The sequence below is a fragment of the Mustela lutreola genome, chromosome 1 (genome assembly GCF_030435805.1).
Source record: "Mustela lutreola isolate mMusLut2 chromosome 1, mMusLut2.pri, whole genome shotgun sequence".
Classification (NCBI taxonomy): domain Eukaryota; kingdom Metazoa; phylum Chordata; class Mammalia; order Carnivora; family Mustelidae; genus Mustela; species Mustela lutreola.
Window position 1 is genome coordinate 187,700,562 of NC_081290.1, and position 24,795 is coordinate 187,725,356.

Genomic DNA, 24,795 nt, shown 5'->3' on the forward strand with positions numbered 1-24,795 from the left:
ATGGGCTGTTAACGAGGTGACCAATTAACCCAAACGCTAAATAACCCCAAAGGGTGTTTTTCTCCCTGGCCCCATTTCCAGGCCCCTTTGTTCCTCCTTGGGAATCTGTCCACTGTGACAAGACCACAATGGGACTGTTCCCAAGCCTGACCCTGTGAGAAGCTGACTCACTCAAGCCGAGGTCACAAGACTGACTCCTTTGCTTCGGGTGGGGTGGGGGGGTGTGGCGCTCATGGGAGCAAGGAAGGTTCTTGCCTCTCAAAAATAATAATAATACAACCCCCCCCCCCCGCCACATCCACATTAGTGACAACTTACTACATCTTACATAATTCTCATGCAAACTTTCATTTGCTCAGTTATTAAACAAACATGAATTGAAGATTTCTGATGTGCCAGATGTTATACTGGGCGGTCTTGACCTCAGAAGGGACCAGAAACGGCCAGTAGGTTAAGGCCCCTGCTTTGGAGTATCTTCCTACAAATTTTCCAAGTCTCTTTATGATGCCTGGTCTGCTGGCAGTCCAGAACTGGCATGTGGCCCTGAGCCCTGTGTGAGCCCTGCCCCTGTTTCTCCCCTTCAGGGCATCCCCTGACTCTCACCCCTACCTACCCACTCACAGACACAGACGTACATGGGGTAGACCAGAACCCCTGAGGCCACTCACACCTACGAAATCTCCTCCAGGAGTGGAGACCGGTGAGCACATTGCTCCCTCAGCCGATGGTGGTTTCTTTCATGGAGTCCCTTGAGATCGGCCACCAGAATGGTGCCGACTCTCTGACTTTGTGCAACTTCCACCAATCACAGAGACAGAGGCCTCCCCAAAACAAAACTTTGCCTGGGACTCGACACAGGCTAGGAGGGACACTCACACGAAAAGTATGGTGGTGAGCAAAACAGACACAATCCTTGTCCCCACGGCAGCTGTAGTCACAAATATTCACCGGAACAGGACCAGAATGAAGAACAGACGGGATCAGAGCCTTCCCAAAAGAAACCCGACCCATTGTGTGAGGTAGGTACTTGATCAGCTCCATTTTACAAATGAGAAACTGAGGCACAAAGATGCTGGCTGCCCACCTGATGGGCCTTGGTAGCAGAACCAGAAACAGACTGAGGAATGTGCTCACCTGGGATCTAATTAAGTGTATGATTTCTCCCATCTGCTCAGGCTGAAGGAGGAACACTCTGGCCTGAAAAACAGGAAAATGATAGTTGTAAGAACAATTTTGGTAGCCAGTGAGAGAAAACCTAGCACAATCTGACTCAAGTACAAAAAAAAAAAAAAAAAAAGGAGGGGGAGGAGAATTAATTGGCTCTTAAGAGATGTAGGAGTTTTTGTCTTCAGGCATGGCTGGATCCAGGTGTTCAGATGAGATCCCAAAATTCAGTTTCTCCCTACTCATCACCCTCTTTTTCTTATTTAATTGAAGTATAACTTAATATACAGTAAAATGTACAGATCTTAGGTGTACATTTCAGAAATTTCTACACATAAAACCATCAGATCAAGATACAGAATTTCCAGCACCCCATAAGGCTCTCTTTTGCCCCACTATAATCAATAATCCCCAAAGGGTAGTCACTGTGCTGACTTTTATCACCACAGATTAATCTTTCTTATCTTTTTATTATTATTATTACCAAGATATAATTGACACATAACTTTATATTAGTTTCAGATGTATAACATAATGATTCTATATTTGTATATACTAGAAAATGATCACCACAATAAGCCTAGTTAATATCTGTGCATACATAGTTACAATTTTTTTCTTGTTGTGATAAGAACTTTTAAAATTTACTCTTAACAGCTTTCAAAATACTGCCATGCAGTATTATCAACTACCATCGCCATGCTATACATTTCATCTCCATGACTTCTTTATTTTATAACTGGGAGTTGGTACATTTTGATCCTTTTCACCCATTTTGCCCACCCCCAACCCACCTGCCTCTGCCCTGGCAATCAATCATCTCTTCTCTGTACTTATGAGTCCGGCATTTTGAGGGTTTTTTTGTTTGTTTGTTTTGTTTTGATATGTTTTGTTTTTAGACCCCACATGTAAGTGATAGCATAAGTTATTTGTCTTTCTCTGTCTTATTTCACTTAGCAGAATGCCCTCCAGGTTCCTCCATGTTGTTTCAAATGGCAGGATTTCATCCTTTTTATGGCTGAACATAGAATACCACATGTACCATATATATCATAATATATAGCCACATATATATTTGAGATACACACACACAATACCATAACACCATGTACATATCACATTTTTCATTCATTGGTGGACACGTGGGTTGTTTCCATATCTTGACTATTGCAAATAATGCTGCAATGAACATATATTTTTTCAAGTTGGTGTTTTTGTTTTCTTAAGATAAATATTCAAAAGTGGAATTGCTGGGTCACATGGTAGCTCTATTTTTGCTCTTTGGGTTTTTTGTTTGTTTGTTTGTTTTAGGAACCTTCATACTGTTTTTCATAGTGGCTACGCCAATTTCTATTCCCACTAACAGTGCACCAGGGTTCCCTTTCCATTTTTCCTTTTCTTTTTCTTTGGATTTTATTTATTTGTTTGCAGAAAGAGAAAGCGAGCGAGCATACAAGCAACGGGAGCGACAGAGGGAGAGGGAGAAGCAGGTTCCCCACTGAGCAGGGAGCCCAATATAGGACTCGGATTCCCAGGACCCTGGGATCATGACCTGAGCCGAAGGCAGACGCTTAACCGACTGAGCCACCCAGGCGTCCCAAGGGTTCCCTTTTGTCCACATTCTCAACAGGTTATCTCTTGTGTTCTTAATCCTAGCTTTTCCGACAGGTGCGAGGTGATACCCCACTGCTGTTCTGATTTGCATTCCTCTGGTGATGAGGGACGTTGAGCATCTCTTCATGGGCCTGTTAGCCACCTGGATGTCTTCTGTGGGGAAATTTCTATTTGAATCTTCTGCCTATTTTTCAATCAGATTGTTTGTTTCTTTGCTGTTGAATTCAGTCTTTCCTCTCTGGGTCTCATACAAATCGCATCACATGTGGGGAGTCTCCTGTGGCTGGCTGTGCTCCATTGAGATTATGCTGGTGAAATGTATGCTTCTTATTGTGTGTAACAGGAGTTTGTTACTTTTAATTGCTGTACATTATTCTATTATATGAATATGCCACATATTATTGTTGATAAACACACATAGATTATTTCCAATTCTGGCTACTATGAATAAAGATGCTGTGAGCATGTTTGTACACATCTTTGATGGACAAATCATTCATATCTTTTGGGTAAATATAACTCTGGAATGGAGTTGCCAAAAAATTAGAGAACGTGTGTGTTTACTTTTAATAGATACTTTGAAATAGTTTTCTGGAGCAGTTATACCAATTTATACCCTCACTAGCCTTTTTAATTGGATTGTCTGTTGTTTGCCCACTGGTGTGCATGAGTTCTTTATATATCCTGAAAACTGCAGTCTTTTTTTTCTGATATGTGAGCTGCAAATATCTTGTCCTAATCTTTGGCTTATTCTCTCTCTCCATCATGTCTTTTTGTGAAGAGAAGTTCTCAATTTTTTTTTTTTAATTTTGTTTGTTTGTTTGCTTATTTGACAGAGAGCTAGAGAGAGAGCACAAGTAAGCAGAGCATCAGGGGGAGGAGGAGAGAGAGCTGAGCAGGGAGCCTGATGTGGGGCTTGATCCCGGGACCCTGGAATCATGACCTGAGCTAAAGGCAGCCGCTTAACCAACTGAGTCACCCGGGTGCCCCGAGAAGTTCTCAATTTTAATAAAGTCCAACTTAACACTTATTTTACGTTGACTTTTATGTGTTGGTGTGTATATCCTGTAGGAGAAAACGCTATTAAAGGTGTGAATATAAAGAACCTAGATGTCCATCAACAGATGAATGGATCAAGAAGATGTGGTATATATACACAATGGAATACTATGCAGCCATCAAAAGAAATGAAATCTTGCCATTTGCGACAACATGGATGGAACTAGAGCGTATCATGCTTAGCGAAATAAGTCAAGCAGAGAAAGACAACTATCATATGATCTCCCTGATATGAGGAAGTGGTGATGCAACATGGGGGCTTAAGGGGGTAGGAGAAGAATAAATGAAACAAGATGGGATTGGGAGGGAGACAAACCATAAGTGACTCTTAATCTCACAAAACAAACTGAGGGTTGCTGGGGGGAGGGGGTTTGGGAGAAGGGGGTGGGATTATGGACATTGGGGAGGGTATGTGCTTTGGTGAGTGCTGTGAAGTGTGTAAACCTGGTGATTCACAGACCTGTACCCCTGGGGATAAAAATATATGTTTATAAAAAATAAAAAATTAAAACATTAAAAAAAAAAAGGCGTGAATACATTTTCCTTTGTTTTAGTCTAGGAACTTGAGTGTTCTGGCTTGCATGTTTACATCTATGATCCTTCGCGCATTAATTTTGTGAATGATATGAGGCAGAGGTCAAGGTTCATATTTTTTCCAAATAAATACCTAATTAACCCAGCACCATTTATTAAAAAGTACATCCTTTCCCCTACCCCCGGATCGTAGCGAAGCATTTGTTAAACCAGATGGTTGTACGTGTGGTCACTGTGGTCCCTCCCTCTGGTGTTCAGACAGGCAAGTGGGGCCCAGTCTCACCTGTAACTAATTCAGCAGCCCGAGGTGAAAGGAGTTCCTTTCCCTCATCAGCAGCCCCAACATTGCACTTGCCTTTCCACACTCAGCCTTGGTTCAGTCACTACAGTCAAGTGTTGACTGGCCAACATTTGGTCCTAGGTCCACCCCTGAGAGTAGGGCAGAGGGTGCAGAAAAAAGCCACCAATCCTGCCGATTGGGGGAAGAAAGGCATGGCTCCTCAGGAAGAACTTGGGAATCTATCACCAAAAGAGGGGGAGATGTCTGCTGCGGCAAACAGAATCAACTTAAAGAGATTCTATGGTCTCAGACGGCCCCTGGATCTTTCCAGTGATCATTCCCCTTTACGAAGTTGATTATGGGCCATTCCTGGGCCCCAGGCACTCTGCCAGGCACTGTAAGAATGCACAGAGATGTTTTAAGGCTTTGTATACAGCCCACCTCTGAGGATAGGCAAGATTAAGGAGACCTGCAGAGCAATCCAGCATTACTGGGTCCCTGGGGTTATCTGGGTCCCTCGGGTTATCCAGCACCCCCTGGGCTCATCTGGGCACCTACGCGTTGCCACTGTCAGGCTGCCCGGGAGACAAGGCAGGCCTGGAGACTTGCATGTCACGCCTCATTTCACCAGGTGTGATTTCCAATGAGACATCGCTCCACTGGGGCCTAATGACACGGGGAAAGTCGGGCAGGGAGGCTGTGATTTCCAATATGCACCAGCCCGTCATTACTAGCAGGAAATGGATTTTTGCTGCGTAATCAAAGTCAGATCCCTCACTCTCCCCATCTGTGAGTAGCCCCGGGCACTAGCCCCCATCACACACAAGATGCCCTCGCGGCACTCTGCTCCCTGGGTCCTGGGGATCCGAAGCCGAGCCCGGCTTCCCCCAGTTCCCCCTCCGGAGGATATACTACCCCATCCTCCCCTGGGACAGCTGGATTCCTGGTTGGAAGGGGGGTGTGGGGGCTGTGGGGAAGGACGGAGAAGTAGGAGGGGCGAGGTCAGGGGAGGGAGGTCTTCACCTGGTGGGGAGTGCAGGAGAAATAAAGCAACAATGTCAGAGGTTTAATCAACCTTTGAAGACTTCACAGTGTTTGGACAGAAGTGTGTGAATAATATTCATTTAGATTGGCACCTGTACACACCACTGAAAGGAAAATAGCATTTTGTCGCGGTTGTGATGAGGAGCGAGCAGTCTGGAGAGACAGGCTGCACATCTCCTGGAAGCTGTGAAGATGGGTTTTTTTCCCTTTTGTTTCTGTCTCAGTGTGACCCTGTGACTCCTTGAAAATCCAGTGGCTCAGAGTCAATGCCTGACGTTCCTTCTTCCGCTTCTCCAGACAGAGAAGGAACAAGGGGATTGCTGGCAAGGGCATCTGGGCAGGATGGGGAGGCCCGACTTCTGCTTCTGGCCCCACCGCTGGCAGGCCATGAGGCTGTGGGCCAGTGTGATGGGGACCCCGGCCTCGGCCTCCCTGTGTGCAACGTGCACAGGAGCCGTCCGCTCTAACACACTTCCTGGTCTGGGTGAGGGTCATGGGAGGGCAGGTGACCCCGAGTGTGCGGAGGGTTCTTGGAGGGTGAGGCCATTCCCTTCTCTAGCATTGACCAAAGAGACAGTCACACAGAGCAGCATCAGGGGACGAAGCCTTTGCGGAGCCCTCCCGCTCCTCCTGCTCCAGCAGGAGAGCCACGTCACCGACTTCCTCCCTCCCTCCCTCGTGCTTTCCTTCCCACGAGGGGCCCGTGGGTCTCTACATCCCAGTCACGGCATGTGTGAACATTGGGACTTGTCGGCCTTTGTTCTGGGCTCCTGACCAGTCTTCCCAGGCAGAGTGGGGTCTGGCCATTGGCGCATGACACTCTTAATCCTGTCCCCACGGACTCCCCAACTTCTGTCGATCAGAGGCCTCCTTCCTGCTGTTTGGAGACTCCTATCCACCACGGCCACGAGGCTGCATTGACAAGGTCTTCTAGAGACCCAACCTCCCAGAGCTGCGGCCTCCCCAGCACCTCTTACCTCTCTCCCAGGCCTCCCCTCTCTCCACTCCCATTCCCTCCCTCCCTCTAGCCACCAGCCTTCTCTTCCTGTTCTTCCTCCCCTCCCCCCTCCTCCTCCCATCAGAGGCCTTCCCTCCTCTCTCTTCCCACCCAGCTCTGCTCTTGACTGTCTTCTGAAACAAGGATCCCCAGGGAAGAATCGCGGCTCCTCCTCCCAGCCAGGTTCCCCGGAAGCTCCAGCAGGGGCTTTCTAAACCATTGCCATGAAATACCTCCCGAACACACCAGCTATACCATGCATGGGCTCCCCGACCTGCTAGGAGGTCACAGAGTTGGTTTAGGAGGACGTGTCCACACAGAGCACAAATGAGCCCCCGACACTGGTCATACAGGATGGAGACGTCACCAGACCCTGCTTCCCTCCCACAGGCAGCAAAGTGGAGTCTTCAAAGTCTAGGATAGAAGAGCCCTTAGAAGTAGATCATGTTCCTAGTCAATGCCAACAATGTAGCTTGTTTGCTACTCAGAATAATATATGATTAAATATCAGTGTCCTTCTAATGTTAGCTATTAAACATTTTCAGTATTGAGGGTGTATAGTAAAGTATCTCTGTGTAGGAGAGTAGAGCTAGACCTATAAGGTAGTATAATATTCGCTAATATCTAACATTAGATATTAACATCTATCTAGAGAAAAAACTCAACTGAAAGAACCAGAAAGACACTAAACAAAATGAACAGAAGGGAAGAACTGCTCAACAAGATACTAAACATTTTAACACTATCGGGGTTATAATAGCCCATTATTGCATGTGGGAAGGGAGAGACCGTACAGTGGAAAAGAAGAGAGACCCGAAATAGGCCTCAATACAAAAGATAATTCAGCCTCTGATAGAGGTGGCATTTCAGATCGATGGATGAAAAGAGGATTGGACAAATGCTGGGGTTACCAGTGAAGCCTGGACTGTTCCGTATGGTAGCCACTAGCCACGGATGGCTATTGTGTACTTGAAATATAGCTAGTCCAAACTCTATGCTGCATTTTTAATACTAGGTATGAGAAAAGAAATGTAAAATGACTCATCTATAATTTTTATATGGGCTATATGTTGACATTTTATTTTGGATATGTGGTGGGATAAATAATATGTGTTATTACAATGGCTTCCACCTGCTTCCTCTTATTTTTTCGTTGTGGGTAACAGCATTTTAAATTACATATGTGGCTCGCTTTATGTATCCATTGGGCAGCAGTATTCTAAACATTTGTAAGAAGTCAAACTGAATCCCTATCCCACTCTTGATACCAAAAATAAAATCCAAATAGATCAATATTTTAATGTAAAATATACCCCGAAGAAAATATGCATAATGTATTATATGATTTTATTTTATGATGTTGGAACAGGAAAGGTCTTTGGAAACATGACTAAACTCAAAGGTATCTTTTAAAAAGGTTGATAAATTTGATGTCATAAAAAATAAAATTATCCCCCCAAAATACCTCTAATAATGTCAAAAGACAATTAACAATTTTAATAGGGAAGATATTTGTAACATACAACAGTGAAAACTTTAGGTAAGAAAAGCTCTTACAAATCAGGTTTTCAAACAAAGACGGAAAACCTACACTATTGGCAAAGTATATGGATACGATATTCAAAGGGGAAAAAAGTAGAAATCACCAGTGCATGTATAAAAAATGTCCAACTTCATAAACAAAGGTGTGAAAACTTAAAAGCTGTTTAGAAGATCATGAAAGTGGTAAGAAACTAGCCCTCTCGCTGGTGGGATATAAATTCGGGCCATCTCTTTGGAGACCAACTTTGGCAATAACAATTAAAATTTAAAATGCCTATTTCCTTTGACCCAAGAAGGTAACTTCTAGGAATTTAACCTACAAATATGCTCGTGAAAGAAGGCATAATATGTGTACAAGAATGCTCATTTTATTACTGCAAAAGCAAAAGCCAGCCAGCCAACCAACCTAGGAATAATGTAAACATTTATCAGTAGGGACTGAGGAAGTAAATTTTGATACAACCATGCCATGGAACACTAGGCAGCCACAAAAAGAACGCGGTTAGGCTTACGTATATTAATATGGAAATATCTCCAATCTTTAAATGACAAATGCAAGTTACAAAAAAATTATGTATAATTCTATGTGTAGTTTTCAAGGACACAATTGTATATGTTGTGTTCACATAAAACATTTCTGGAAGGACCTATAACTTAACTGAACGTAGTTACCTCTCAGAGGTGGGAGGAACCCAAGAGTAAGGAAGGAAATTGCTTAATTTCTGTTTCTATTCTTTTATGCTGCTTGAACTCTTTTTAAAAAGACCATGTTCATCTACTACTTAAAATTTTCAAGCTATAGGTTTCAAATTGTCTAGTAGAACCCTTCATTTTTATTTATTTTTTGAAGATTGATTTATTTATTTGTGAGAGGGGTGGGGGGAGGGGCAGAGGGGGAGGGAGAGAGAGTTTCAAGCAGACTCCCCACAGAGCAGAGAGCCCGACTCGGGGCTCAATCCCACAGCCCGTGAGATCATGACCTGAGTTGAAATCACAAGTCTGGCCATTAACTGACGAAGGCACCCCAAATCCTTCATCATTATAGAAGAAAACGAAGGCACCCCAAACCCTTCATCATTATAGAAGAAAATCAGGACCCAAGAGCAAGGGTTTTGGTAAATATTAGCAAATTACTCCAGAATTTGGTAGTGTGTGAAACAATTTTGTGATACACATAATTTCCCAAGTCAGGAGTTTGGGAAGCACTTGGTGGGGTAGCTCTCACTTGGCCACTGCAGTCAGATGTGGGCTGCTTACAAGCCTCTGAAGGCTCCAGTAGGCTGGATGGCCAACAGGGTTCACATTCATGGCTGGTAAACCATATTGCCGGTCAGCAGGAAGTTCAGCGGGGCTATGGCCTAGAACAGCTCTCTCGCATGGCAGTCTCAAGGTTAGCACATTTCCTACATAGTGGCTGGCTTCCCCCAGAGACAGTCAGGCAGAAGCTGCATGACCTTTCCTGGCCCAGCCATGAGAGTCACACCACATCAAAGCCACCATCTGTATTGGTTGAGTCATCACAAACCCACCTAGGGTCAAGAAGGACCCTCTCCGCTTCCCCCCATCACCACCATCACCGCCTCTCATTGAGCGTTAAAGAATTCTGTGGCCATGTTTGTTTCCACACCACTACAGGAAGTAACTTGCCCAACATCATAGGCAGGAAGTGTTGGAGGTTGGTGGAAAGCAAGGGAAGAATTCTCTGGCTCCATTATTGTCCAGAGCTGCTTCTGAACATGACCGCCCCACGTTCAATATCTGCGACTCAACCAACTCCTATTCACCAAGGACCCCAGACAGCGGAGCTCCCCTAACCCTGAGGCTGAGTCCTGGGCTGCCATTCTCCCCTAGTTCCTTCCCCAGAAAGATCCACGGGGAGACTCTGGTCCCATTTTATACCGATCTCTAGTTGTTCTCTGCAAGGGTCCTCTGGGGAAGACACATAGCAGCCAGTCTTGAAGAGCCTCCTAATGTCATCTATTCATTCAGTCCAGCTGAGTGAAGCTGGGGGCCACCTGGACCTTCTCTGTTGGTTCGCGGTGATAGCTTAATTACTGAACCTGCCTCACCCTCCCCCGCTCACTCGTCCCCTCCCGAGCCCGATCTCTGCTCACCCCTCTTCTCCTCCTTCTTCAAGAGCGTTGGCAGAAATTGTCAGGGAGTTGATCAGATTTATTCAATTTAGACTTAACAGACCGGGGACTCCTATTTCTCCTTCAGGTTCATAAGGTTTTTGATTCCATTTACAGGTTTATTCATTTATCAGATATTCGTTTCAATTCACTTTAAACACCGCGCATGGGAGATGAGTTCAGGGGAGATGCTCATCATTTATTACTCCGGCTTCTTGGGAGCTGCTGGGCTGAACCCATTTCCATGTGTGTGGTGCCGTCAGGAGGGAGGGCTTTAAAGGGACAGGACACGGAGTGTGGATGTTCTGGGCAAGGACAGTTGTCTCGGGGGTGCGTGCCTCTTTCCCACATGGCTTGAGGCGTTCTGGGTACCTGTGGGTTCCCCCAGGCTGAGCGCTGCTGTATTTCTCGACTTGGAGAAGTGCTGCCTGCCTTTCCACACTGGGAGTTTCTTTCCATTTTCATTCTCTTGGGGCTAAGCGAAAATCCCCAGGAATGCCTTCTCTTATTTTCCAGAAATGAAGAACCCCAGCCTCCGTCCACTGCCCACCTGCCCTCCATCGTTACACCCTTGTGTGTATCTCCAGGGATGGAAGCTGCCCAAGACGCTTCGAGAGAGCTGGCCCTCCTCCAAGAGGCAGGGTGCAGGCAAGAGGAAAACCTAGGCCTGGGAGACCGTCCTTCTCCTCAAGGCAGGGACCCAGCACCCTGCAGCCACCCACCCCGGGGCCTGGAAGTCCCCTGACCACAAGGAAACCAACCCAATCTTCGCACAGCCAGACTCCTCTCTCCTGCGTGATTCAAGCCTCATTCTATTCTCCGTTTGCCATCTGCCCATTATCCTCTGAAAGGAGAAAAGGGAGAAAAAATTCCCAATTCTTTAAAAAGAGTTATTAAGCCTCTTTCAATCTCTTTACTTCACTTAATTCTCCCTTAAAAGAAGTAACAGATCTTCAGCGTCTCTCTGAGGGACACATGTCTTCCTTTCCCTGTCCTATCTCCCACAATAAAAAGACAGACACAGACTCTACCACTCCCTGCCCCCCGAGAATGTGCCCTGGGCCCTACCGGTCAGCTGCTCCCACCTGGGTCCCTGGCTCTGGGAGGATTAGGCAAAGACAGTGGAACTTCAGGACCCTTGGCCCTGGAGATGGAGGTGCAGGGGAGAGGTGGCTGGTGGTGGTGGCCATTTGGTGAGGCAGGCAGAGGCCACGGCAGCCCCCCACGATGGCAGAAGCGTGATGTCCTGGCCAGACATCTCCCACCTGCCCCTTATTCCTCAAGACCACCTGAGTGCCTGACCAGGCTTTGTCAGGTAGCCTACCAGGGATTTAACAAGCTCCAGAGGTGCTTCCAAAAAAAAAAAAAAAAAAAAAAATCCCTTTTCTGTTTATTCCATCCAGAGCCAGTTCTGCCAGCTTGCCACCAAGACCTGTCCCTTGCTCCAGAGCCCAGAAGGTCAAGCCATCCTGTCCTTAAGGGCCTGAGCGAGCAGGTGACGGGTGTTGCTTCCCAGACGCACTGTCTGCCCCAGAGCAGCTCTGACGAGCCAGGCCCCACCCCGGACGCCAGCAAGCAGGCCTGGGTGCTGGAGGCCAGGGCCCCGCTAAGCTGCCGAGGCAGCTCCCATTATCATTCCTGCGGCTCTTTTCCAGCTGCTTGTGGGTTGACACCATGACCTTACTCAAGAGGGGCCCGGGGCTTGAAGAGTCTCAGAATTTTTGACAAGATGACATGCACAGAGAGAAAACAGTTACATTGCTTCCCTGGTCAACCTTGAACCTGGCTTACACTTCCCCCAACACACACACACACACACACCTTCCCTCAGAACAGAGACAGGCAAGAGCCTGGCTCAAGTAAAAGCTAATGGGAGGGCAGCAAGGCCAACCTTTCGCTGCCATCGGCGGTGGCCTCTGGCAGGTTCTTCAACCTCTTCCTGCCTGGAAGGGCGAAAGGGGACCCTCCTTCATCTTCTCGGTCCATGAGGAAGGTTTGGGATGGAGACGACGTCCTGAATGTTCTGAGGTAGACATCGCAGGCTGCCTGCTGCCTTGCCCACCCCAGAGCTCTGCTGGAGAAAATGAAAGTCCTTGGAGAGGCTGCATAAGAATGCAAACAACTTATCGGTCTTGCTGACCTTCTTATGGAAAGAGAGAAGACTTTTTTTTCCCCCCTTCTGGTCCCTGAAGTAATATATATGTGGGCCTGGAAAGAATTGCAATGTGATTCTTTCTCCTTTGAGACATCTTATTCCAGAGAGGCTAAGAAAAGAAAAAGGAAAGGGGAGATCTGGCCACGGGCAGAACTTTCCGGAAAGCCGCATCTCAGAGAATGGAACGGGAACGCACTTCCTGATTCAAATCGGGAGGGCACGTCCGATTTGAATCAGCAAGTGCATTCTTGAGCTGCCTCTTGGTAAGTTTGTGACCACAAGCAAGTGGCCTAACTTGTGGGCCCTGAGTTTACGCGTCTGCCGAATGGGCACGATAGATTCGCCGTCTGACTTACAGACTGTCGGAGCCTTTGTCTTCAAAGGCTTCCTCTCCCTTGTCTCCGTAAAATCCTCCTCACTCTGCACCATGCCCACCCAAGCAACCTGCATTTTGTGGCTTGTCAATACATACCCATATATTTAACCCAGTCCTGCCTGTTCTAGAAAGACATGACGTGACTGATGGGTTCAATACACGTGTACAATGAATGAATCAATTAATGGGCTAATGGAAGCGAAAGTGCTTTGAGAAGTATAAGATGAAAGAGATTTTTATGATCAGAGCAGTGACAGAGCGAGGCTGACTGGTACTTCCAGGGAGGAGATGCCGCCTGCCTCGGACCTCTGGTCTGAGGAGGGGGGATTCTCTCTCAAAACCAGGCGATGGGCCCATTGACCTGTGAAGGTGACCCCTATTCAGCATTACTTTTTAAAAGGGATTCCAAGACCCAGGTTTTAAAAATATAAGCCCGAGGCTGCCGGCAATAAGTCACAGGTTTCTGGAGTACGTTCTGCCTCTGGACTCAAGCCACGGGCCACGCAAAAGGAGGAGCAGGGCTTTCCACAGGTCCTTTCCCACACCCGCCTCAGGCAGGTGGGTCAGGAACGGTGCCACAGCAGGGCACCACAAATGACTTTAGAGTCACTGTTCCTCAAATTGGATGCCCCCTCAGAGCTTACACAATATGAGATGAAACGGCTGGCAGGAGGTAGCAGAGAAATGGAACACGGGCAGAGGGGCTTTCTTCCCCCACCAAGAGAAATGCTCCAGACATGACGACTTCCGCCCCCTCCCTGCCCCTCTTGCAGTCACCTCGTCACCAGACATTTTTACCTGGATGGGCTCCCAGTGTCTCCAGGATTGACATGGACTACTTCCCCAGACACCTGCCCTCGTAACTGGCGGGGGTGAATCCAGCACTTTGAGAAGGAAGGAGGGGTCTATTACGGGAAAAGGGAGGGCTGCTGTGGCATGAGGAAGCCATGTGCGGCAGCATCTGTATGGGTACACGTTTTTGCACACACGAACCAGCATCGATGTCTGTCTGGTTGTAGTGTGGGGGGAAATTTGCATATGTGCATTATATGTGCACGCGTATTCATACAGATATGTGAGATGCAGGATGTGTGTGTGTGAGAGAGACAGGGAAGAAGGGGAGCATCCCTCGCATACAGTCTGGGGTGTCTTTAGCCCAGAGCCCGGCCCTTGTATTTCAGCCAAAGCCCAGTCATTACCACCAGCTAGAAACATCATTCGGAGTCATTTGACTTTGTAGAGCTCCCACACCAGTGAGGAGCCCCAGGAGAGTAGTTCTTTTGGGAAAGAACAAAGGTAAGAGGAGGCAGAGGGAGGGACTTGCAGGTTTCCTGACAAAAGACAGGGATGGCGAATGTGAGGAGGTAAACTGAGGCAGGCCTGCGTGCGGGTGGTCTGTAAGTTGGCTGACCTTAAGACAAAGTAAGGCTTTCATCAACCTTCAATTAAAAATATATATATATTGTCTCTTGAGCCATCTGAAATCCCACCTTCCTACTGCACATTTCAGAGAACAGGAGAAAGGTCGAGAAGGGGCGTGCCCTTCGGGTGTAAGTCTGATCAGCTCCACATTCAGTTTGGCTTTGGTCCTGCCTCTGTGCCTGGGACTTGGAGGGGCCAAGGACAGGGAATATGAAGGCGTCCATACTTCGTGAGAAGACCACAGTCTGAAAGGATAGGTGAATCTCCCTTAGTGAGTTCAGGGTCTCAAGCCACTGGATTTCCCGCCACCTTTCCACGCCCCGTATCCAGTTAGGGCGATGGAGGAGACTGGCTGGTCCAATGGCTAGATAGAGGACAGCTAGGCAGGAATTGGTTAGCAGTTCAAGATCACCCACCCATGGGTGCAGAGGCCCCGACGTTTTATCATGGAGTCGGGGCTGGAAATAGTATCTTCATTGCCCTCACTCCAAAAATCTCTCCTGCCTTTATCCATTCCTAGGGAGAGGGCGTTCCTCACTGCCTCATTAAGCTAGCCTTGACTGCCAGGCGCTCCGAACGCTTACTCCGTTAGCCAGCATTGGCGAAGACTCTTAGAACGGCCAGGCCTTTCCTTCGGTAACATCTCACAGCCACAGAGCACTGGGATAAAAACATGGGTTAGCTGTGGTCTTTCATAATGTTTACCACACACTTAAGTCTGTTCTCAATTTCCTATTCATTTTCATTTAAAATAACATGGAATACAGCTCTGCATCAAAAGGAGGGAAATTCATTGAAAATCCAGCAGGAGGGATTAAAGCGCGGTTGACTGGGAAGCACGGATGTGTGTGAGCTCTGGCTTGCACGTAATTGGCACCCTATAAATGTTGAATAGGTGAATGGAGAAATGTAGCTCGGAAGAGGTAATCGAGGAAACCCACAGACGCCACATCTTCTGCATTTTACATGCGCTGCTCAACAGGTGAGTGAACCACCCTTCGCCCACCTGCATCAGCGTCACCAACGTTCCTGACAAATCCGTGGCTCCCCTGGTCCAAAGCCAGACCGACAAGATCAGAATCTAGGTGGTGGGTGGGGCAGGGCTCGTGAACTTGAATTTCCTAACTAGCCCCTGAGGAGATTTTGAGGAGCACCCAGGGCTGGGAGTCCTGGATTAGATGCTGGGTGAGACCAGCCTCGGGACACTGAAGCCCCCCAGTGATGCTGATTTGCTACCAGAGCACCCCACCAGGAGGCAGAAGGACTTGGTTCCTCCTTAGATGCCAGCTGGGGGCTCTTGAGTCACAGACAACTGCCCTTCTCCTGCCTGGGTTTGCAAATGGTCCTCTGGAGCGGTTGAGAGCCCCTTCGGGTACAGAACTCCACATTTTCATAACAAATCAGCAGGGAGAGAACTAAGATGGCTTCAAGAGCACCTAGGAGATGTCCCTGAGATGATAAGGATCTTCCTTCCTCCTGACCCCTCAGCATCCCCTGCCGACACGGGGAAGGAGTCAAGAGGTGGCCGGCAGGCTCCTGGCTGCAGGAACGTGCAGCTGCTCCACCTGCAAAGCCCCTGGAAGGAGGCAGGGGGACCAGCCCCTGATCCCCGGCACCCTGCCCCTCCGACTGTCACCTAGGTCTTCCGGAAATGGCACCAAGGGGAAGCGCTAAATCACGTGCAGATTACAGTCGTTCTGTTTGCCTTTTTCCGCAGTAGATCCGATGATTTAAATTAGGTCTCGATTCTTGTTTAAATTATAGTTTACTGTTCTGCACCCCGCTCAGAAGTGAATTACCTTAAGCAGCGGTATTAATAACATGGTTATAATTAAGCCTCATTACTGCAGGCAGTTTGCTGAAACAAATTGCTTCTTCATTATTATTATAGCACCTTTGGTAAAAAGACATTTCCCCAGAATGCGACCTTGATGCTTTATATAGTAAAAGCCGAGATATGATAGAGATGTGAGGATGAATTAGCATCTTTTGCCTTCTCTATCCGGCTCATTAGAAGGAAAGGAACGCAAGTCAAATCCAAACAGCCTTGATGGCAATTTTAACCTGTATGAAATGGATAATGAATAGTTGTGAACTTTCCGCGACATTTTTGTAATGGTGTTTTATTTATATGACGCTACTATTAAAACGGAGAAAGAAATACAAGCTGGGGAGTGTAGAGACCGGAAAACTCGGGAAGGTCTCACCAGATGGCCAATGGCATTGAACTTGGGCTTGTTATCATCAATTGGTTTGAGAGTTTCTGGCCCAGAGCCTGTTACGCTGGGGGAGAAAAAAGAGGAGGGGGGTCTGTTTATTTATTCTAATTCTGCCGCCTTACTCTGGCCTTGAGGCCTGGGAAAGAAAGTACCCTGGAAGGAATGACCTAGAAACTTGGCAAACCAAGTTTGAAAGGCAGGCGAACTTCTGAGGACGCGTGGAGCCTCAGGAAATCCGTGCTGCCCAGTGGGGCCCCCTTGCTGCCCCTCCTACGGCCCACCCGAGTGGGTGCCCAGGCCCAAGCACGGCTTCCAGGGGCCCCGGGCCTCTGCTGGGTCATTTCCTGTTCTGCTTATTAATTACTCTTTCTGGTGATAATTAAGACTTTGAAAACTAATTTTGTTTGGTGATTTACTCTTTTTTTCTGTGATTAGATGTGGTGATTAGAATGTGTTTCGTATCACATTAGTGTTTTCTTAGAAAGAGGCCAGCGGAGGCTCACCCACGCTGTCATTCACCCCATGAAGGGTGGCCCCCTTCCATGGGGAGAGCAGGCTCCACCAGGGGCCATGATGGGCTGAGCCTACCGCCCACGCCCCCCCACCCAACCCCCATCCCTCTTGCCTCCCATATCCATGTAGGGCAACACTGGCCCTGCTCTCAACCCCAGACCCTGGCAGGCTCTAAGCCATGGCTCCAGACTTTATATCCAGCTAGAGACGCCTCAGCTGCGTAATCAGCAGTCCCATGAAGACACTCTACTGGTGTGCCATGACTGTCACACAGGTGGCCCCGACAGAGCACACAGCATAATCGGTAAAATAAATTCTCTCTCCACCTCTCACACCCACCCACCCAAGACACCCAAGACGTGAGAGCTGCCCTCACAAACCCGTTACCCATCTATAGCCCTGGGACCAGGCTCTGAGTGACAGAGGTCCCCCCAAGGAGTAGGCAGAGTGGCCGGTGCACAGCCCCGCCCGGAGCCTGCAGGAGGTAGTCAGTGAGAATGTGAGCTCTCGAGTCAGACACATCGGGGTCCAACACATCGGGGTCCAGATGCCAGCGCCACCCGTGAGCAGCTGTGCGGTCTCAGGCACGTGACTTAAGTATTCTGAGCCTCAGACCCTTGCCATCCCTACGTCACCCCCCTTGCAGTATGATTCCAGATTCCTCAGATTCCAGATTCCACAGGTGAGGACAGGCGCTGCTCGGGAATGTGGCTATTATCATAATCCCTCCCAAAGGCACCTTCTTCTTTCTCCGGGAAGTAGCTTCTGTGCCGTGTCCCGGGTGATAACTCAGCCTCCGGGAGGCCTGGGGAAAGGTCAGCGGGCCAGCCAGGGGACTCTCTTCATTCTGCGAAAAGCTCCCCAGAAGAGCGGGACCCATTTGGAACAGGCCCCCAGGCCTCGAGCTCCGTATCCCTTGGCGGCCCCAAGCTCCACCTGGCAAATGAATCATGCTGGTAAAAAGGAGACGTGAACCTCCTCACGACTCCTCCGCTACCTGCCCTTCCTGAACGAGCAGCCTCACATTTGCCCCACGAGAAGGCTTCTCTTTCATTTATCCCCCATGCCCGGGCACTTGCCGCAAGCCTGGCTCTGCGCGGGGCACCATGGACGGTACCAAATGGCTTCTCCATGGTTTTGAAGCTCGAACAGCTTCCAGCCTCCGGGGTGAGGGTGGGGGTTGTGTCTCTGGTTAGAGGGAAAGTCAGGAGGGGTCAGGAGCCTAGAGTTCTCCCCTGAGCACCCTCCCCTGAGGGTGGCTTTACCTGCCCATCAGAACACAAGCAAACATCAATAGGCCAAGAAGAGAAGACAGATACGGAGAAGTCCTGGGGAGCCAGGAGGACTGGCACGACATGCCCAGAACACTCAGAAAATGGGAAGGGGATGGACTATGCACAGAGTGTTTCGAGGGAAGATAGGGGGCTGAGACTGGAAAGGTAAGCTGAGCCCGATTCCTCCTTGAGCTTAAAAGCCAAACCAGAGAGTCTGAACTTCTTCTGAAGGCCTCTGAGACTCGCTGAAGGATGTGGGGGCAGGTGACAAGGTTCCGCTTATGTTTTACAAAGGTTACAGTGACAGCGGTGAGAGACAGGAGGGGAGACAGGGAGGCCTGTCTAGCTGGAGCTCGGGAGTCTCGGCGAGCGCTGTCCAGGGTCTGAACGAAAGCGGGGCAGGCCCCAGCCTGGAGCACGAGCCAGGGGGTGTCTCTCAGCTCAGCCATTTCCTGGGACCAAGTGGTAAGGACCCCGCCATCCGCCTGCCTTGCTATTTTCCAATGACTTCTCAGGAGGCAGCCAGGCTGCTGACATCCCACACTCCATTTGTGGGAACATGCCCTGCTCCTTCCCCCTTCCTAATCTGTCCCCCGTCAACCCTTGGGATGAAGGCACCCCAACACGCAGACACAGTCTGATCGCTGTCTGGGCTCCGAAGCCCCCCTCGATACCACCTTTGTAGCGGCCGGGCATTGAAATCGCATCCTCAGGGGATCCTCCCTCCCCCTCGCATCCTTCTCCCCTCCACGCCGCAGCTGCGACCCCCTGGCACTCCCACCATCAGGGCATTTAGACTCTAGAGCCGTGGCTGCATGCTCCTCCGGCAGGAGCCCAGGTGGCATTTGAGGCAAAAAGCCACAAAGCCAAAGCTGAACTTTCACAGACCTTCAGTCTCTTGTCATTTCCCTACTTTGCAAAGAATTGTGAGTCCAGCTGAAGGATGCCGAGTGTGCAATTAGATCAAAGGTTACTGCAGAGAAGAATCTCTGCCATTGTTAAGTGAAGATATAGACCAGCCAGCGCCTCCCGTAACCTTTTCCTTGGAAGCTTAACCCCTCATGGGCCGAACTGTACAAGAGGCTGGAGTATGTGCTTTTCAGTTCTTGGAAAACCTCCTGTGGAGAAGCACCGAGACCAGCGACCAGCCCAACCCATCCCTGCGGGGGCCTGGGCCAGTCCAAACTAGCGTGGAGGGAACAAGGTGAAGAAGGGGGATAGAGAGCTACTCTGGGGCAGTTTTCTGATTTGCAGGAACCCCCAGACCTTCCCTTCTTATTTATGGGCACAGCACCAAGCTGTGTGGGGCGTGGAAGAGCAAAGCTGCATAAGAAGCCGTCCAGATTGGTGATTGGCTATAGGCAGCTCTGGTCCACCGTGGGGACATGGAGGGGGCCGAGCAATGGCAGCAGATGGAGAATGGCAAGATCGGAGGACCCTGGTTGTCCCAGAAGAGCACTGATTGCATACAGTGGCCGTAGTGAGTCTATAGGAGACTGTCACGTGATATGAACGACATTGCATTTATACAGCAGGAAAGAGACTTTGTGTTAGGATGAGTTACACCGCTTAACACACTTTTTTTGATATTTGTTAATGACTATCTCACCCCCTAGATGCTGAGCTAGTGAAGATCAGAAACTGTCATATCCATCTTTGATTCCCAGCATCTAGCCTGGGGCTGATATACATGGGAGATTCCCAATTAATATTTATTGGATCAATCAATAAGTAAATGGAAAGGAAAGGGCGCCTGGGTGGCTCAGTGGATTAAGCCGCTGCCTTCGGCTCAGGTCATGATCTCAGGGTCCTGGGATCGAGTCCCGCATCGGGCTCTCTGCTCAACAGGGAGCCTGCTTCCCTCTCTCTCTCTCTGCCTGCCTCTCTGTCTACTGTGATCTCTCTCTGTCAAATAAATAAAATCTTTAAAAAAAAAATGGAAAAGAAAGAAGGAAGGAAGACTCACTAATATTTTTGCACACGTATTCAGAGCCAGGTAGCCACGTGGGCCTTTGTCACTCATGACTCTTACACTTGTCTCATTAACGAGGTGACATTGTCTTGCTGCTCTCGGGAGCGAAACGAAGCTCCAAGGTGCGTAAGGTGTTTGCCCAAATCACACCCATATTTGAACCCACAGCCATCTGGCTCCGAAGTCCATCTTCAAATTCTGGAAGTCTGTTCAAGATAGAAATTGCAACATGTGTTTTCTGGTTCCTGAGTAGCCATTCCCTCTCCTTTTAGCAACATGACCCCCACTTTCCTTTCAAGAGATACCCTTCCCCACTCTCAGTCCAAGTGCTGTGGCAAGAACTGACTCAGCTTCCTGCTGTAGAGGGTCTGGAACACAGCAGATCCGGGCCCGGGGCTGTGTTCGGACCCTCACCTAATCCTTAGATCAGAGCCAACAAAACACAAGCAACCCGTTGCAAGAGAATTATTGAGAGAGGGGCCATGTGTTGACATTCACCATTGTCCCCACCCTCCTCTGCTATCTCCTGGGACACAGAACCAAAAGCCAGGAAATTCTCTCTGCCAGACTCCCTCCCCAGCCTGGTGTGCATATGAGTCCACCAGTGACTGGCGTCTGTACAAGACGTGGAAGGTGGCCGAAGCAGCTCCCACGTTTTTTCCAGCCACGGAGAGTTTTGCAGCTTCCAGACAGCCCCCTGTGAGGCACTTACTCCTGTGCAGTGGGCCGCTGAGACCACTGGCGCAGCTTCCCAAACCTTCCTGCATTCCAGATTTCCTGGAGGTGAGGAGCTTCCTTCCTGGCCTTTGCTTCCCCAGTCCTTCGAACGAGTGTGTCCATCTTACTCTTTATAGTAAATGTATTGTTCCTCCAAGAGGAACTTCTGGTTTCCTGAGACGCTTCCAGTGACTGATCCATGCAGGAGTACGTTCCTGGCTTTATCCCCGCCCTGCTGGAAGCATCCTGGGGAACCGGAGAAGCGAGTCCTAGAGGACAGCTCTGAGAGATGGAGAGGAAACTGCGACTTGATGCCATCAGCTGAGCCCACATCCAGCTTTGCCTGAAGGCAGAGCTAGCCCCCGGGGGTTTCTCAGTGCCCAACCTCACAAGATTCCCCCTGGCAATTTATTTAAACCATTTCTTCTTGCATTTGGCAGGGGTATGGACAGCTAAGACCCCAGCTGAATCATCATCAGCCTTCTGGCAGGACCTTCGGGCTGCTCAGTACGTACCTGTTCCTGTTATCCGTGGCCCTTCGAGCGAATTCCTGGGCCTGCGCTCCTGTCGAGCTTCCCCCAAACTCCAAAGAGCTAAGTGCAACAGTTTTTCACCTACAACCCTATAGGCCTTAGGAACCACCTTCTGAGTTCCCCCTCTTCCTGGCTGACATACCCTCTTCCTCCATCAGCTTAGAACAAGGAGTTCATTATGCCTGTTGGCTGGGATCTCGGAAGCAGGAACCTCTTCCTCTTCCCTTCACGGCTGTTCTTTCCAACCACCCCACCCTGCTTCCACAGCTCACCCCCTCCGACTGCCCACTTCCACCCATCCCCGGGGCTGGGGTTAGAAGACTCAGCAACTAGATATTCATAGTTCCTATTCCCACGCATAGGACCTCTGGCCATCATCACAATGTAAATCCCTCACGAGGGGCAACACGATAAGGTTGAGCAGGATTCCAAGGAATGGAAAGGACCAGAGTTCTAGACTCCAAGAGGAAGCGTTGCCTAATGTTTCTGAGCCTCAGTTTTTTCACGGGCACAGCAGCTGCCACGGCATCCCCCCAGAAGGTCTCTGCGAGGAACCCAGCACCTTCGCTTACTGTGAGCTGAGTTGTAGCAATACTGAAGGAGGGCTTATGACGAGCCAGACCATTAAACCGTTCCATGCATGTCATTTCATCCCTCAAATCCCTACCCAGGGTGCTATAACTGTCTGCATATTGCAGAGGAGGAGACCACTGCACACAGAAGTGATGCCACCTTACTACGCAGAAGGGAAGAGAGCCTTCTGACACAAGCAGGCTGATCCTAAAACCCACACTACTCATCTTTACTTCCTATGGTGCCTTGATAGAATATTTTACTGAAACTTCTTTTGTTTGTTTTTTTAGAGCATGAAAACCCGTGATCTTTGGGAACCAGAAAAGGGGGCCTGTTCTGGGGAGAGAGGGTGGGGATTTGAGGGTCCGGAAGACACCCTACCCCAGGGCTACCTCCCATCCCATGGCCGGCCCAATGGTTTAAATGTACCCCCACTTCTTTACAATTAAAGTAAGTGCACGTTTATCAAACAACCACAGCCCTAGATTTCTGTGGGAGACACGGAGAAGGCTATGTAAAAGAAAAGAAAGTGTCATAATAATTTTTTTCAGAAGAAAATGTGTCTGCCACCTTTGTTCCATAGCTGCTGATTTGCATGAGCATGAGTGTGCTCTCCAGACGTACAATAAAGTTATACAATACGCGTGGACAGACCCTGCAGCTCTGACCCGATTCTGACGGGCAACCCCCGCAGGAGAAGGGGTTGTGTGGGAAGAAGGAGGCCAGGACGCGCTGCTGGCAATGGGGCCTGGGCAGGCCAGCCTCCCCGTCCTGCCCCTGGTCCAGCTTTCCCAGGGCAGGGCAGGGCCCAGCCCAAGGAGACCGAAGAGAAGCGGCTCCTTCAATTCATTTCTGGGCCACTAATGGTTTCCGGCCTCTTCATTTGCATCTGTAACTGACAGCTCCTTAGCAGCTCATTACGAAAGTAGGGCTCTTTGTGACCAACAAAAGAGGGGAATGAGTCCCCTGAAGGTGGGATTTGGGAACCTGTTTAAGAATCAGAGAAAGACAGCAGACAGAGTCACCGGAACCAAGAGCGTGAAGTTGTTGAGCAAGAATCACTGGCCGGGAACCCAAGCTTTGCAGCACTGGATGGTGAGCCTAGAACCTGAGCCTGTTCCTACCCAGGAGGCCCAGACGGCAGGAACCCTGGGCAGGGAAACAACCCTGGGACACCCAGGGGTCAGCCAGCAACAGTCCTCTTAGCCTCATCGGGCCCAGCCTGGGCTCTCCGGTCCTCGTGACACCCGCAAGTGGCCGACCCCTTCCAGAATCTGAACCCTCACGCGAGGGAAGGATGCATCTGAGGAGGCAACAGTACATTCATTCTAGAACCACTTATTGGGCACCAACTGTTTATCTGCCAAAGCCCACACACTAGGTTGTTTTAATCCTCACAATGGAATTAGAACACAATTTGGGGGTGGGGGGAGAAACTGAAGCACAAAAAAGATTTACTAACACATTAAAAGTCACATAAGTTTTGAAACTAGATCTCGCACATCCCCATGGTAACGATTTCCCCCACAGCAGCCCAGTGAACAGCCCAAGGACATGCAGGTGTGAAAGGTCAGCACACACAGCAAGCTGATAGGCGTCAAGGCTACGAGAGGCTGCTCTGAACTAGGAGGTCATGGTAGGCTGCCTGGAGGGGGTGGCCCTTGGACTAAGTTTCAAAGGATGAGTTGGGTGTGGAAAAACAAGAAAGGAAGAAAGAAAGAGAGAAAGGAAGAAAGGGACAGGACCTGAGGTGAGGGTCACAGGCAGGGAATGAGCCAAGCAGTGACTCCAGAGCGAAAGGCCCCCAGAGAGTACTCATCAAAACCGCGCCCCTACAGCAGAGGGTGTGAGGGCGGGAAAGCGCAGACCACGCGGCTCCACAGGCGCTCTGGGGCCAGAGCCAGGATGGCGGCAGATGTCAGACGAAGGGATGAGGGCTGCAGCCTCTGGGAGTTGAGAAACATAAAAGATGCTTGAGAAAAAATACGGAGCTTCAGAAAGCCAACCCTCAGCAAGCAGGGCTGAGCCCTCAGCCCCAGGACTGGGGCTAGGTGTGCAGCTAATTTCTACTGATTGGTTCCCTTCTCAGACTCCTGCAGGGCCCCCTCCACCTGGCACCCAACCCTTCCTTTCAGACGTACGGTGCCCGGCATGGCACCCAGACACCCCCAGCCCTTGCCAGGGCCTGGCTCTACACGCCATGTCCCTCCCAGAATGTGCTTCCCTGACCACCGCTGACTGGGGCGGGTTGTGAACTCCTCTCGCCCTGAACACCAGCCTCCTCCAGGTCCCTTTGACCCCGGGGCCTCACCTCCCCCGACCGACCTCTTCTCTGTTCCCGCACGAGAATCTGTGCGTGGCCCTGTCCACATTTCCTGACGTATTTATTGGCCTAAATGATTCTCCTGTTTTTCATGTGTACCTTCTCTCTCAGAGTGACGATCGGCCCAGCATGGGCGAGGACTGAGTCCTCCCTCTTCCTCCCCTGTCCACCGGCCTCGTTCCTCTCAGAGCCCTCACCCCTGTTTGGCCCACTGAGGCTCACTGCATGGTATGTGTCTCCCACCCATTTCTTCATTCCAGGGGACCCAGACCTGCGTCTCACCGTCTGGAGCAAATCACTAGCCGGCTCCAGACCACGGCTGTTCCCCATGTAGGTTGGAGCAATAAGGGCA

At 49.5% G+C, this 24,795-nt stretch overlaps 1 long non-coding RNA gene across 1 annotated transcript in view; it reads right to left on the reverse strand.

Annotated features, from left to right (window-relative positions):
* Positions 1-1,134: 1,134 nt before the first annotated feature.
* LOC131820322 (uncharacterized) overlaps positions 1,135-24,795 on the reverse strand; it is a 69,888-nt gene continuing 46,227 nt past the window's right edge. The window contains exon 3 of the long non-coding RNA XR_009349579.1: positions 1,135-1,197. This is a non-coding gene — a long non-coding RNA (uncharacterized LOC131820322). The remainder of the gene's footprint in view (positions 1,198-24,795) is intronic.